At 46.7% G+C, this 15030-nt stretch overlaps 1 protein-coding gene across 2 annotated transcripts in view; it reads right to left on the reverse strand.

The window, feature by feature from the left end:
• The window catches only part of pcbp4 (poly(rC) binding protein 4), an 84638-nt gene that overhangs the window by 55028 nt on the left and 14580 nt on the right, over positions 1-15030 (reverse strand). The window contains exons 1-2 of one of the 2 annotated variants that reach the window (XM_088005877.1): positions 2386-2578; positions 234-284 (exon numbers count right to left, since the gene is read on the reverse strand). The gene's annotated coding sequence lies outside the window, so the exon portion shown is untranslated. Of the gene's footprint in view, positions 1-233; positions 285-2385; positions 2579-15030 lie in introns of those variants that run through there. The other variant, XM_088005878.1, reaches the window with a different exon arrangement.

The following is a 15030-nucleotide window of genomic DNA, read 5'->3' on the forward strand; positions in this document are numbered from 1 at the left end:
TATTTGACTAAATCACATTATGCGTACCCTGACATTTTAAAAGTTTGCTTAAAATTTGCATGACAGTTGAATGGAAACGCAGCAAAGTCAAAGTCCTGCAGGAATTCCAGCTGTCAGAGAAACCAGAGGAGCTGAAGCAAAGCTCAGGATTCATGGTTCCATTATTTTTGACTTGGTAAAAAGGTTTCCATCAGCTGAACGTTCATCAGGATGTTGAAAAGTTTTGAACTCACCAATCTGACGGATCAGGTGTGAAGGCGTGGCAGCATCTCTGGATCAGAACCCTGCAGGAACAAACAAACACTGATGATCATCTGACTCAATTAAAACGACGGCTGGTACTTTAACACAACGATTCTGATTCATTGATTACATAGATTTTAAATTATAATGCTTTTATGCAATTAATCACTTTTTTTATGCAAAGGTTCCCATTTTAACCTTTATATTTGTGCGTTTCTGGTACACAAGTGACAACAACAGCTAACACGCTAACAGCTAACACGCTAACAGCAACGGTGGAGGATGAAGCGTCTTCTGGTCCACTGGGGTTCAGTTCTGCTTATAAACGATCTGATTGGATGCTGGAAAAGACTATGTTTGTGTTCAAATTGAGCTACAAGGAATTGCTCCAATCTGATTGGTGAACAAATTGATAAATATCTCTTCTCTATTTATTGAACAACTTAGCAGAAAAAATGTTTTTTGACTTAAAAATGTTGCTTATTTTTTTATCTATAATTTTAGAGTACTAACAGGCTGTGAAATTAACTCCATTAAACATTTTAATCCAGTCCCACCACTAATTAAAACCGTCCTCGCATTAAACCCAATAAAATACGTTGAATTTTGTGTTTCTTTATGTGACAAAGTTCAAAAAGTGTAAAATTCCTGGAATCCACAGTGAATCCAGCGGATTATCGGACCGGGACAAAACCAGACGGAAAGCAGCAGCGCCGATTTTTCACTGAGAGTCATCAAGTTTCCAGTTCCTCTCACTGCTAAACTCCACTGCTCCCACTAACCAAACTGGTTCCCAGTTCAGCTGAAGAGAACCCAGAGAACATCTGACATGTTTCCAGTCAGAGTCTGTTCTTCAGCTGCTGGACACAGAGACAGACAGAGGGACACAGAGGCGGACCCAGCAGAGACAGCTGGAATCTCCGGCGTCTCCGGATCGCCGTGCTGCGTTCCTCAGAGGGTTTGGTGGGTCGGCTCATGTTGTTGGAGCCGGTAAACAGGCTGGGAGGTGGGAGGTGGGAGGTGGGCGCGCACACACACACACACGTCCTCTGACCTTTTCCAGATGTCAATATATGTGTGTGTGTGTGTGTGTGTGTGTGTGTGTGTGTGTGTGTGTATCAGAGCTATAATGAGGTCTGAGGGGAACACAAGGCGTCCTGTTTGTCTCTGATCAGAAACACACACAGAGTCACGACCCTGACCCACACACACACACACACACACACACACACACACAGTCGCTGGCTGTTAATCTGTTACAACCAGCAGAAACTTTTATTCTGAAACAACAACAATGTGAATCTGACACCCTCCAGACTGGACACAGAAATACATCTCTGCTAAAACACACCGAGTCTTAACAAGTGTCCCGTATTGCAGATGTCTTAGTTTACTTCAAATAAGACTAAAAGACTAAAGCAATAATTAATATTCTAGAGGAAGTTCAGACATATTTAGGCATCTGTAAAATCCCAAACAATCCAGGATTATCAGATATTCCATAAGAAGCAGAAGCTTTTAGGTCAAGATAATAAAAACATGAATACATTCAGAAGCTGAGGAAAGATTAGAAGAAAGATAAATATATGAATAATGAATCAACCTATTTTAATTAAAGCCTGATTCTTTGCTACACAGATGTAGAAACAGAAACAGAGGAGGGACGGGATACAAATGAAGGTCCAGATGGAGCTGACCGGTTCTGATGGAGGATCATTACGGCCTCTTTAGAACTCAGTGATTCAAGTTCAATCTGCAGAGTTTTGGGTTCGACTGCAGAACAGGAGAGTAGTAGGAAAATGAAGCTACTGAGCCGAGAGGAGAGGCTGCAGTGAATCTGTTCAGGTGACGTCAGATGGAGCGCCCCCTGCTGGTTTTTGTCTGTAGTATGATTCCAAATTACTTGTAGAAAATTGCTGATTACATTAACGAACTTAAACCAAATGATGTCCCGCAGTTTTTATCCACAAAGCGCCTAAACCGGATATTGAGTGACAGACACTGGAAGAAACATTAGCCGGAAGCGCTGGAAGCTAACGGAGCTAATGCTACAGCCGCCGGTACTGAATGTGAAAACACGGACCGACACCGGACCTTAAACAGCCGTTACCGGACCGGACACAGAGCTACAGAACCACTTACCGGACCACACGGTCGACCAGAGGTAGGTGTCGCTCATGAAGCTGAAGGCAGCAGCAGCAGTTTCTTCTTCCTGTCCTCTTCCTCCTCATTCATTACCACATTCCCATCATTTCAACGCCTCCGGTCCAAACTGAAAACACTTTACGTTACTCATCGTTATTTTGGCTGTATGGAGCTAGCGCAGTCGTCCTAGCACCCAGAATGCATTGCAGCGTAAACAAAATGGCGACTACCGTGTGACAACATTTCATTAAGGTTTATAAATAAACCAAACGTACAGTATTGCTGTTTTGTTTTGCCATCTAAAATAAATATTTCTAAAATAAAGTCTATTATTGTGAAACCAGAATGTGGACGGCTGAGCTCCAGTATTGGAGCAGTTGGGCCTATAAAAACAGACGAAGCTTCTGAACCAATGTAGAAATCAGCAGCTCTCTGATAGCCACCCCTCACTTTGGCTGGAGGTTTTATTATCCATCATTTTTAGTTTTATTACGCAGAGTTTGTAAGTGGATGAAAACATAAAAGTCTGTTCGGTTTGAACAAGGTCACCAGAACATCTCAACGCCTCCCGCCAACATTTTCTGTTGCGTTTAAATCAAACTTCGCCAAATCTATCTGACTGATGATTAACCAGGTTTACTGCAGCTCTCTGCAGTATTGATGTTGCACTCAGTGTTATTGCAATAATCATAAATTAATGCTATTGCATCTCTAAGAGGAATCATATTTTCTACATAAATGCTGGAGTTTCTATGGCAGGTGAGTTTAGTTTTTAATGGGCTGATTGAGGTGGCGGTCTGGATCTGCTGATCCGACAGCAGTTTGTCACAACAACGTCCCCAATTATCCAGTGGTGTCTGTCAGGATCAGAACGGATCATTCATCGACGTCGTTCTGGGATCCAGCTGATCGATAATTCATCCTTTTCTTCTCGTTCATCAAGCAGAATCTGATCAAACTGTTCCTTAAATGTTTTCTCTCCTCAGTTTAAAGGATTAGTTACAGCAGAGACAGCAGCTGTGAGTTCACATCATAAAATCATAACGCAGCGAGGAGCGTCGTTTCATAAACATTAAATCTAATTCCTAATCTTCCCGACGCCACGGCCCTGAATACAGTGGAAGAAGTTAGCGACTGTGATTAATGGCGGCCGCTTCCTGCTGAGCTGCTCTGGTCTTTAATGGCTCCATGAATCTCATCAGCTTTGTTAAAACCAGCAGGAGGGAAAACTTTCCTGAAACCACCAGAGACTGTTGGAGCGAAGCGGAGAAGAACTGCAGGAGCTAAAGAGACTAAAGGGAGAGAAGATTTCTGATAGGATGGAGACAAAAGGCAGCGAACACACCCAGATCAGATGGTTCTGGACTCTGGACCGAGTCCAGAAGACATGGATCTGGAGAACCTGGATGCAAACTAGTGATGGACAGCGGCTGGACATTTTCCTTTCAGCCTGCAGCTGGATGATAACATTTAATTGTTTCACACCAGATCTGATTTAAGATTTTCATTGTTGTTGTTTTTTCTTGCTCACTTTCTTTCCTAAAAAGGAAATGACAAAAGAGTAAAATAATTTCAATCTTCCCTGCAGTGAGTAGAGAATCAGGGTCAGGTTCATTACGAGAATAAAGTCATAATATTAGCAGAATAATGATTCAATTTAACCAGAATTAAAATTATGAGAAAAAGTCGTCTTTAGAGTTATCGGGATCCAATTTGATCAGCTCAGTGATTCATTTTCAAAATAGACTCAATCGTCTCCCGTTGCTCATAGTTTGAAGCTGATGTGTTAGAAGGATTAAGTATTTGGAGTTATCATAAAATGAATACTTTAATCTCCTAATATCAGAATTTTATCCTGGTAATATTATACATTTTTGTAATTTTTAAAAAGTAAAATCTGTGTTGCCTGGCTGTAATGTTGTGTCACAGAGTTAACCTGAATTCAAAGTCCAAATAATAAAAGCTGTAAAAAAAAAAAGCTTGTCAAACAAGATGGCCGCCCTTGGTGTGCTAACACACTGAACTATGGAAACCGAGGAGAGCATTGGTTAAAACAAAAAGAAATAAAAATCCAGATTTTCCAAAAATTTAATCTTCAAAAACCATAAATTTGCTAAAATGGCCAGCGCTACGTCAGTCTTCTCCCCGAGAAGATCCCAGTGAATAAATCCAGGTCGGCTTCCTGTCCAGCCGCTCTTCGTCATTTCATCGACTGGAAACAGTTTATATATTTAAAGAGAAGCAGGAACGTCAAACAGATTTAGATCTCATTTCTTCCTCATTTGGAGTTTTTTTCCGCCATGCTGGGAATGTTTCTGCTCCGGCTCGACCCGCCTCTCATTCTTCTTTTCTATTTCTGGAAGCGCATGACGGACTGAATTTAGTCCACAAACATGGCAGTGACTCTTTTCACACTTTCATCTCGTTTTGATTGCAGATCAAATCCTTTTTATTTTCCCTTGTGGAATAAAATAAAGCTCCAGGCTTCTTTTTGAAGCTTCGTTTTCTCCACGCTGTGCAGGAATTTTCTCCAACGTGGAGCTCAGGTGTCAGCAGAAGTTCAGCAGGTTTGATCTTCTCCCATTTATCTGGCAGAAGAAACTTTAAGGAAACTTCAATCTCCTCCCAGCAAGCAGGAAATGTTCCAGTAAATCCTGGTTTTCATGATGAAAACTCTACAAAGTGAAGATACAGTCCTGTTAACTCATCAATGCCTGAGTTTATACCTAATTTTAAAAAGTATATTACTTGTAGAGATTGTAATTTAAAAAAATGAACAGTGCATCATTCTTTAGCTGTGATGCTAATGAGATAAACCAGACACTTCAGGAATGAAGCAGACTCCAGATTTTAACCTGATTATTTTATTGATGCTGTTTTTGCTCAAACAAACTGAGTCAACATGTTTGTTTTTGATCAGTTCTAAAAATGAACAACTATTAATTAACTATTAATGTAGCTACATGCAGTATTACTCTTATGCTGCCGAGTGTCACTGAAAAGCTTCAAAGTTAGAAATAACTTTCAGAATTTTGGTCACATGTTATTTTAATTTGTTTTTTTCTAGAAGACATTAGAAAACCAAAATATATTTTTATTGCATAACCTGGAGTTGATCAGCTAAATTCAATGCTGTCAGCCCATTGCTGTCCTCACTTCCATGAACAACGTGCAGTTCACACTCCGACCAACATGTTTGGAATGGATTGATCTGTTTGGCTGAAATAACAGTGAAAGCGTTTATGAAGCTAATCGTTTTTTGTTTTCTTTCCCAAACATCAGTGATTTGTTTGTTAGCCTGGTTCAGACTCTGAGCTCCAGGACTTCCAGGACCTCCAGGACTTCCAGGACCTCCAGGACCTGCAGGTAAGCTTCAGCTGCTGGATGCTGGAGAACTCGTCTCCACTCACGTTTCCGTTTTATCTCCTGCTCTGCCGAGCGATGTGAAGGAGGATTTGGGCTCACCGTCCCCTGCGGCACGGATTCAAATTTAAAAATCACAAACAGCAGCGCTGCAGCCGCGTGAGCACACACACACGGAGACAAAGTGACATTTCACAGCTTATCAGTCAGACTGCAGCGAGGTGTGGATGACAGTGTAATATCTGGGTGCAGAGATCCAGCTAAACGAGCCCTTAAGCACGTCCTTCAGTCGGGCTGCAGCTCTGAGGCCGACTGGGAATCTGGAGCCGAAGAAAGCAGAACATCTGAGGAAGGTCGGCGTTCAATCAGAGCTTCCGTCAGGAGCCACACCACCGCTCCGCACTTATCAGAAACGACCACATCAAACTGCAGTTATTATATAATCTGCAGACAGAAAACAGGAAACTCTCCAAGAACCTGAGAGGGAATCAGATTCAGCTGCTGGTGGAAGAAGATCAGCAAATAAAAACCACGAGTTTAACTCCACAGCCAGTCCAGAGCTCAGTGGAGCCGCCTGGTTCTGATCGGGTCGGTGTAGAGGTTCTGGTTCTGTTTGGGTCGGTGTAACGGTTCTGGTTCTTATTGGGTCGGTGTAACGGTTCTGGTTCTTATTGGGTCGGTGTAACGGTTCTGGTTCTTATTGGGTCGGTGTAACGGTTCTGGTTCTGATCGGGTCGGTGTAGAGGTTCTGGTTCTGATCGGGTCGATGTAGAGGTTCTGGTTCTGTTTGGGTCGGTGTAGCAGTTCTGGTTCTGATCGGGTCGGTGTAGAGGTTCTGGTTCTGTTCAGGTCGGTGTAGAGGTTCTGGTTCTGTTCAGGTCGGTGTAACGGTTCTGGTTCTTATTGGGTCGGTGTAACGGTTCTGGTTCTGTTTGGGTCGGTGTAGCAGTTCTGGTTCTGATCGGGTCGGTGTAGAGGTTCTGGTTCTGTTTGGGTCGGTGTAGAGGTTCTGGTTCTGTTCAGGTCGGTGTAACGGTTCTGGTTCTGATCGGGTTGGTGTAGCGGTTCTGGTTCTGATCGGGTCGGTGTAGAGGTTCTGGTTCTGATCGGGTCGGTGTAGAGGTTCTGGTTCTGTTCAGGTCGGTGTAGAGGTTCTGGTTCTGTTCGGGTCGGTGTAACGGTTCTGGTTCTGTTCGGGTCGGTGTAGCGGTTCTGGTTCTGATCGGGTCGGTGTAGAGGTTCTGGTTCTGTTCAGGTCGGTGTAGAGGTTCTGGTTCTGATCGGGTCGGTGTAGAGGTTCTGGTTCTGTTCAGGTTGGTGTAGAGGTTCTGGTTCTGATCGGGTCGGTGTAGAGGTTCTGGTTCTGTTCAGGTCAGTGTAGAGGTTCTGGTTCTGTTCAGGTCAGTGTAACGGTTCTGGTTCTGATCGGGTCGGTGTAGCGGTTCTGGTTCTGTTCAGGTCAGTGTAGAGGTTCTGGTTCTGATCGGGTCGGTGTAGAGGTTCTGGTTCTGTTCAGGTCGGTGTAGCGGTTCTGGTTCTGATCGGGTCGGTGTAGAGGTTCTGGTTCTGTTCAGGTCGGTGTAGCGGTTCTGGTTCTGATCGGGTCGGTGTAGAGGTTCTGGTTCTGTTCAGGTCGGTGTAGAGGTTCTGGTTCTGTTCGGGTCGGTGTAACGGTTCTGGTTCTGTTCAGGTCAGTGTAACGGTTCTGGTTCTGATCGGGTCGGTGTAGCGGTTCTGGTTCTGATCGGGTCGGTGTAGAGGTTCTGGTTCTGTTCAGGTCGGTGTAGAGGTTCTGATTCTGTTCAGGTCGGTGTAACGGTTCTGGTTCTGTTCGGGTCGGTGTAGCGGTTCTGGTTCTGTTCAGGTCGGTGTAGCGGTTCTGGTTCTGATCGGGTCGGTGTAGAGGTTCTGGTTCTGTTCAGGTCGGTGTAGCGGTTCTGGTCCTGATCGGGTCGGTGTAGAGGTTCTGGTTCTGTTCAGGTCGGTGTAGAGGTTCTGGTTCTGATCGGGTCGGTGTAGCGGTTCTGGTTCTGTTCAGGTCGGTGTAGCGGTTCTGGTTCTGTTCAGGTCGGTGTAAAGGTTCTGGTTCTGATCGGGTCGGTGTAGCGGTTCTGGTTCTGTTCAGGTCGGTGTAGCGGTTCTGGTTCTGTTCAGGTCGGTGTAGCGGTTCTGGTTCTGTTCAGGTCGGTGTAGAGGTTCTGGTTCTGATCGGGTCTGTGTAGAGGTTCTGGTTCTGTTCAGGTCGGTGTAGCGGTTCTGGTTCTGTTTGGGTCAGTGTAGAGGTTCTGGTTCTGATCGGGTCGGTGTAACGGTTCTGGTTCTGTTCAGGTCAGTGTAGAGGTTCTGGTTCTGATCGGGTCGGTGTAACGGTTCTGGTTCTGTTTGGGTCTGTGTAAAGGTTCTGGTTCTGTTTGGGTCAGTGTAGCGGTTCTGGTTCTGTTTGGGTCAGTGTAGCGGTTCTGGTTCTGATCGGGTCGGTGTAGCGGTTCTGGTTCTGATCGGGTCGGTGTAACGGTTCTGGTTCTGTTTGGGTCTGTGTAAAGGTTCTGGTTCTGATCGGGTCGGTGTAACGGTTCTGGTTCTGATCGGGTCGGTGTAGCGGTTCTGGTTCTGATCGGGTCGGTGTAGCGGTTCTGGTTCTGTTTGGGTCGGTGTAACGGTTCTGGTTCTGATCGGGTCGGTGTAGCGGTTCTGGTTCTGATCGGGTCGGTGTAGCGGTTCTGGTTCTGATCGGGTCGGTGTAGCGGTTCTGGTTCTGATCGGGTCTGCTCTGCATCCAGAACCAGACACGTTGATCGATATATTTGATTATCATCATATTGTGATTCTGATGGCTTTTGATAAAATCTAATGTTTGTTACGTTTCCTAAAGTATTTTTGAGATTTCTGCTTTTTATTTTGTATATTAAATATAATTTCAGATTTTTGAGTAATTTTGGCTCCTCCTCTGCAGTTAAACATCCCATAATCCTTTGCTGCATCACATGACCAGAAACACAAACAAGGTGGGAATAAGGTGGACTGTTCATATGGACCCAGTTTTACTCAAACTGATATCAATGTGTTAAAAATGACGTCAATCAATGCTGATGTGTTGATGCATATATATCATATATATCATGCTTCATTAATAAATATTTCTATTATCCATTTCCAGAGGTTTTAGAGAAAAGCTTGAAGTTCTTGAGGAAGCAGAAAATTTGGTCCGTTTTTCTTCTGCTGATCACATGACGACATGAACGCAGTTTTTATTTTAATAAACCTGAACTGTGAGTGAAGGCACTTTGATAATGAGTCAGAAAAACAACCAGTTAAAGACAAACTGCAGCTTCTGCTGAGGGTCAAAGGTTAAACTGGAGATTAAAGATAAGGACCCAGATATTAAACACGTCCCGTAATGGAGCCGCGAGGTGAAGAGCCGGGCTGAAGGACGGCTCCAGGTCCTCTCCTCATCCTCAATCGAACTGAAGTGTTAAATTACTCCCATCAGCAGCCTCCTGTCACTTCCCATCATGCACCTCTGCTCTCCAATCTGGGATTTATCCTGCGTAACCCGACCCTGACCAACACGTCTCCAATGATCCCCCCATGCCGCCGGGTCATACGATGCCTCCATCCTTCTGTCTCCAACGGTAACGACCCCCCCAGGGGCGAGAGACATGGACGAAGACGAGGAGAGAGACGGACGGGAGGGACGGCTGGATCGATAGCTTTTAACAGGAAGGAGCTCTCAGATCTCTCACACACACACACACACACACACACACACACACACACACACACACACACACACACACACAGCTACACCAACAGCCACAAACATCATGCAGCTCACATGACTCCATTACACAGAGGTCTAATGGAGATTTGCTCGTTTTAATGGAGAAATCATCAATAACTGCAGCCATAAATGATGCATTAAAAATTAGGTTTCATCTGATTACTGTAAGTAGCAAATAGACGACAACAACAACAACAATAATAATAATAATAATAATAATAATGATCATAATAATCCATACAGGCAGAAAAGAGCACAAAAATATCCCAAGTTCTCCAAGGGTCAGTCCTGGGACCCCTCCTGTTTCATATTATAACGAGAAATCAGATCAGTTACCATGACTACGCAGACGACTCAGCCCCACATTACGATGATGTCACCAGGTGACTCTGAACACATCCATCCACTGAGCAGAATCAATCTGTGGAACAAAACTTTCTCCATCTGGAACAGAGACTGACTCCAATCCGATCTGATCCAGTCCTGGAAGTGGCTTCGGCCTTCGCTTTTGCCGTCTCCGTTTGTTATAATCGTCTTCATCCAGGTGTCAGTCCGTCGCCACGGCTACAGCTTCTACAAGACACCTTTGTACTGGAGACACACCGATCCCAGATCAATATCTGTATCGGTGCAGATATTGAAAATAATTCTAGATCGGCGGGAATGTTGTGAATAATCCAGATCTATTCAGTCTAATTCTGTTCGTTCAACTCTGAGTGACGTCATGTTTATTTATTTTACATTATATTTAGGATTCCTGGTTGCATTTCTGAACATTTCAATGAAGATTTGTTAGTTTATTTTTACTAGTCAGCCTGTTTTTGTCTCATTTATTTTGCGTTGGCTGTTTTACTGCTAACTGATTAAAGTTTTACATGTTTGACCAAGCTTGTCAAGTTATTGGTGGATTTAACTATGCTGTAACAAATACATTTACAACTCAGCACATTATGTCTGTGTTTAAAAAAGCTGTTTTTCTGATCAGTATCAGATACATCAGGACAGAGGGTCAGTGCATCGCTACCAACTGGCCCTAATCCTCCAGATTAGCTTCTTTACAGCAGCTGCTGGTTGGCTTAGAACTTATTTTAAGATTTATTAGTTGTTCTTAAGGCGCCACTGGTTGGTGCCTTCCCTCCTCTCTGATCTTTAAATGAGAAGATTCCCACCAGATCCTTAATGTCAGCTGAGCAACTGATCCCAAATCCAGATTATCTGATCCCTGGTCCAGATTATCTGATCCCTGGTCCAGATTATCTGATCCCTGGTCCAGATTATCTGATCCCTGGTCCAGATTATCTGATCCCTGGTCCAGATTATCTGATCCCTGGTCCAGATTATGGCTCAGAGCAGACCAGGTCTTTGCAGTCGTCGTTTGTTAATCTGGAACAAACTTCCTCTTCACATCAGCTGCAGACATTTTAAAAACTCATTTCTATTCTTTCATTTTTTGGCACTCAGACATTTTATTACTTTCTTTTAATTGTCATTTCATTTGTTTTATGTTATTTTAGCTGTACAGCCCTAACATATTGATTATAATATCATGATAATCAATATGTTACCTCGGCTGTAAGAATTGTTGGTTTTCATATAAACAGTCAGAAAACCAAACCAAACATTTCCGTCTTAGCGATGCTGCGGGGAACCGTGGTTCAGTTTGAGTTGGATCTGCAAACAGCAGCAGAGGAAACAAAATGTGTTATACGAGCAAATATTAATATTGTTCTGCTCTCTGTGAGGGAATCGTTGCTCTTTAATCTGGAACAAGCCGAGCAGCTGAGAGCGACTGTTTATTTAATTCCTCTGATTCTTTCAGCCATGCTCCATTAATCTGCAGAGTTATGCAATATTGCAGCACAAGTTGAGATTGAATTCAACTTGTGACGAATTATTCCGAACATCTTCTGCTTGGCAGCTTTTACTGTATTTTCCTGGGTGAATCAGTGGATTTCTGCAGAAACAACCAGGAGATGAGAGGAGAATATGTGGGATTAAGTGAAGCTTGGAGGAAACGTTCATCCTGAGGAGAAACGCAGAGGGAGAAACAGACAGATTCTGCTGACTGAGGACTCAAAGTGTCAGAAAGTCGCCTCGGTTTGTCTTCTTGTTTCTGTCTCTACAGGCTGCAGGACAAACTGAGGCTGACAGTCAATGACTCTGCACAACACCGGATTTATATTAAACAAAGACACGAGCAGCAGAGCGCCGCTTTTCAAGCAAAACACATCGACCTTGAGGGACCGAAGGATGAAAAATCCATGCTGTCGAGTCAATAAGTTTGTCCCAAATGAGCAAACAGACGAAGCAGAGTGAACCAGACGAGTTACATCACGTCTTTCTACACGTTCATCTCTGACTCCTAAATGTACAGAAATAAATTCAGCCAGGAGGGAAAATATCTGAGACAGCCGTCGTTGTGTGGCTTAAACACGACAAACACACGAACTCTGATGTAAACCCGCAGTCCGGCTCCAGCCAGGCTCCGCCCTGCGGCCGGGCACCGCCCTGCGGCCAGTCTCCGCCCTGCGACCAGGCTCCGCCCTGTGGTCAGGCTCCGCCCTGCAGCCAGGCTCCGCCCTGCGGCCAGGCTTCACGCGGCGGCCAGGCTCCGCCCTGCGGCCAGGCTTCACGCGGCGGCCAGGCTCCGCCCTGCGGCCAGGCTTCACGCTGCGGCCAGGCTCCGCCCTGCGGCCAGGCTTCACGCGGCGGCCAGGTTCCGCCCTGCGGCCAGGCTTCACGCTGCGGCCAGGCTCCGCCCTGCGGCCAGGCTTCACGCGGCGGCCAGGCACCGCCCTGCGGCCAGGCACCGCCCTGCGGCCAGGCACCGCCCTGCAGCCAGGCGCCGCCCTGCGGCCAGGCTCCGCCCTGCGGCCAGGCTTCACGCGGCGGCCAGGCACCGCCCTGCGGCCAGGCTCCGCCCTGCGGCCAGGCTCCGCCCTGCGGCCAGGCTCCGCCCTGCGGCCAGGCTTCACGCGGCAGCCAGGCTCCGCCCTGCAGCCAGGCTCCGCCCTGCGGCCAGGCTCCGCCCTGCGGCCAGGCTTCACGCGGCAGCCAGGCGCCGCCCTGCAGCCAGGCGCCGCCCTGCAGCCAGGCTCCGCCCTGCAGCCAGGCTCCGCCCTGCGGCCAGGCTTCACGCGGCGGCCAGGCACCGCCCTGCGGCCGGGCGCCACCCTGCGGCCAGGCTCCGCCCTGCGGCCAGGCTTCACGCGGCGGCCAGGCTCCGTCCTACAGCCAGGCACCGCCCTGCGGCCAGGCTCCGCCCTGCGGCCAGGCTTCACGCGGCAGCCAGGCGCCGCCCTGCAGCCAGGCTCCGCCCTGCAGCCAGGCTCCGCCCTGCGGCCAGGCTCCGCCCTGCGGCCAGGCTTCACGCGGCAGCCAGGCTCCGCCCTGCGGCCAGGCTTCACGCGGCGGCCAGGCACCGTCCTGCGGCCGGGCGCCACCCTGCGGCCGGGCTCCGCCCTGCGGCCAGGCTCCGCCCTGCGGCCAGGCTTCACGCGGCGGCCAGGCTCCGTCCTACAGCCAGGCACCGCCCTGCGGCCAGGCTCCGTCCTACGGCCAGGCACCGCCCTGCGGCCAGGCTCCGCCCTGCGGCCAGGCGCCGCCCGGCTGGGACACCGGGCTCTGCCCCGCCGCGGCCAGACGATGAGAGGAACTGAGCAATCCTGCCTGGAGACCAACAGCTCTGGATGTTCCTGCAGCTTTTACCTCCTACTCACTTCTAAACCATGAGAACTAACGCAGCAGGAAGGGAAAGCCAGAGCTCTGCTCATCGCCGAGTCAGAGGTCATAAGGTCCCTCTGATGGCCTTCGTTCTCCAGAGGGAAGAAGATTATTCCCAAGAGGAAACCGTCTCATCAGCAGATTCAGTCCAAGGTCAGAGGTCAGAGAAATGACCAGGACTTTAACACGTTCATAATTAATTACCAGGGTTTTAGGAAGTTCCCAGTTTGAATGCAGTTTATCGTTTTTCTTTGTGCATTTCTGCTGCCTTCAAACATCTGACACACAAGCTACATCTGCTATGGACCCGGATCCAAACTGGGTCATCAGCAGATCCTTGGTACCAAACAAGCAGCAGACATACAGCTGGGAAAAACATCCAGCTCCTGCAACGGCCTAGTCAAAGTCCAAACCTGTCTGAAATCAGGTTTGGAGAAAAGCTGTGCAGAAGCTTCATTAGAAAAACTTTCTGTTGGTTGAAATGGAGCAAAATACACCAAATATTAAAACCTAAAAAATGATTAATTTCTACAGAATCTGTTTTCTGTTCTTCAGTCTTTTATTTTAATAAAACCGTTTTCACGTTTCTGCTGACTCTAAATGTCTCGACTCAAACAGATGAAAATGATTTTATCCAGATTAAACGAACCACTTCGACTCGCTGAGACAGAGTCCAGTGTTGTGGTACTCGAAGTTGGTCTTGGTCTCGAGACCGGTCTTAAGACCATTTTTTGATGGTCTTGGTCTCGTCTCGGACTCGACCGCATTTGGTCTCGGGCTCTGAGGACTCGGCATTTTATTTCAAGACCAGTCAACACTGCAACTGTGAAAATACCACTAAACGAACAGCATACTGTCCAGTTTATTTGTTAACATCTTTGTTTTCAGTGGATGCAAAACACATCGATTAAAATCCAAGCAATAACGTGTTTCTCCCCCTCCCCAACCCCTCCCCACCTTTCACTCGCGCGCGGCGCTCCAGGACATGCGCAGTGGTTTCCTCTCAGCGGCAGAAAATGTTTGTCTAATCGTTAGTAATATAATAGCGCTGCATAAATAGTAAGAAATCCGATGGGTGTTTCACTCAGGTGTGATCTCAACCCGATTTTTTAACCAATCCTAAATGTTCTCAGTACTATATGCTGAGAAAAGCCCACAGCATGATGCATCCACCAGGGCTTTGGTTTCCGGTTCATCTCCTTCTGACTTTTATGTCTGGGTCATTTTGTTTGGATTTCTCTTGTTGTTGCATCTGCTTTTAATTTGACCTTAATAGCAGAAAATGTTGGCATGTTCAATACTTTCCCTACTTTATAACTGTGCAAAGATGTAGAGATTAAAATCCTACAATAAAAATAAAACCTCTTTAAAATAAATGTTAAATATTTCATTGGACTTGGCTTGTGTTCATTTTAAATCTTGCACTGAAGCTGAATCCGTATCGATCCAAACCGTTTCCAGGTTCTGGATGTTCAGGTGATGGATCTGTGGCGGTGCCGCCTGCCAGCACCGGATCCTGAGGTCCGGAGTCGGTGCTGTTGTGATTCCAGGCTGCAGGCTGAATGACAGACATTCCCAAAATAGCTCAAGCCTTCTTAAATATTTCAGTGGCTCAGATGGAAGCATGAGGAGGAAGAGGAGCGAGCCCCACATAAACCAGCTCCACAGAATGAGGCGGAGCCGCCAGGTCCGTCTCCTGATCCCAGTGTTCAGGGATTCCTCCATGAGCTCAGAACCACTTCCTGGTTTCAGGCCAGATTTCCCTTTGGACGCCC

Source organism: Poecilia mexicana, unplaced genomic scaffold, assembly GCF_051168715.1.
Source record: "Poecilia mexicana isolate PSO_F unplaced genomic scaffold, ASM5116871v1 scaffold_5, whole genome shotgun sequence".
NCBI classification, from domain to species: Eukaryota; Metazoa; Chordata; class Actinopteri; order Cyprinodontiformes; family Poeciliidae; genus Poecilia; species Poecilia mexicana.